A 1098-nucleotide genomic window follows, 5' to 3' on the forward strand; every position below is an offset into this window, starting at 1 on the left:
TCTACACCACTAGAGGTAGAGGTTCCAGTCTACACCACTAGAGGTAGAGGTTCCAGTCTACACCACTAGAGGTAGAGGTTCCAGTCTACACCACTAAAGGTAGAGGTTCCAGTCTACACCACTAGAGGTAAAGGTTCCAGTCTACACCACTAGAGGTAGAGGTTCCACCTAGCTAGACGTTCGAACAGGCTCTTCCAGAGCGTCAACTAGCCGTGTTACCTATGGCAGACACACTAAAAGTAGCTGGGGACAGTGGGTGGGTGGCGGGTACTCTGGTGTGGCTTGCTCCTTCTTTTCAATCAAACATCTATCGTCCTTGTCTCCCCTCCTCCTTCTCTCAGTATATTACTCTCTAGGTACACCGCAGATCTTCGGCACTTACATGACCCTATCGTGCTGCAAGAGCTCAGTCAATATAATGAAAAATGTTTAGATAATGGTTAGGTTGAAGCAAAGATTTCCCGTGATATTGTGACGGAAAGGTATCTTCTGTGTCACCTCACTGGAAAGATCGACATTTGTCTCAAATGCTGGGTTCTCTCTCTCTCTCTCTCTCTCTCTCTCTCTCTCTCTCTCTCTCTCTCTCTCCCTTTCACTCCTCACTCACTCACTCACTCCAGCCAGAGAACAGACTAGGGTGGGAACATGACGGACAGTTTACCGGAGATAATACTTCCATGGACTGCGCATGTCACGTACAAAACTCCACATTTATTAAAAACCGCCGACTTAAGACAAATATCATCCCTGGTGTGTGTGGCACAGACACGCAACGTACACACCGACGGGCTCACATTGAAATACTGGTGTGCTTGTTTGTTCACATGCTTTCATTCAGGATGTCTTAGTCTCTCTCTCTCTCTCTCTCTCTCTCTCTCTCTCTCTCTTTCTCTCCCTCTCCCCCCCCCTACTCACAAGTACTTCCGTGTGCCTGTGACATGTAAACTTTTTCTGTTTCTCGCACGTGCATGTCGTTGACCCCTACTCACCGGTGCATGTGACGTCACGCAGGCTCTGCTGTGGTGCACGTGCATGAACAAGCTATTTATAGACGTTGATTTTTCTGGATTTCTGTTCTTCTTTCCTGGAGTGTGAGGC

Source organism: Aplysia californica, unplaced genomic scaffold (assembly GCF_000002075.1).
Source record: "Aplysia californica isolate F4 #8 unplaced genomic scaffold, AplCal3.0 scaffold01940, whole genome shotgun sequence".
NCBI classification, from domain to species: domain Eukaryota; kingdom Metazoa; phylum Mollusca; class Gastropoda; order Aplysiida; family Aplysiidae; genus Aplysia; species Aplysia californica.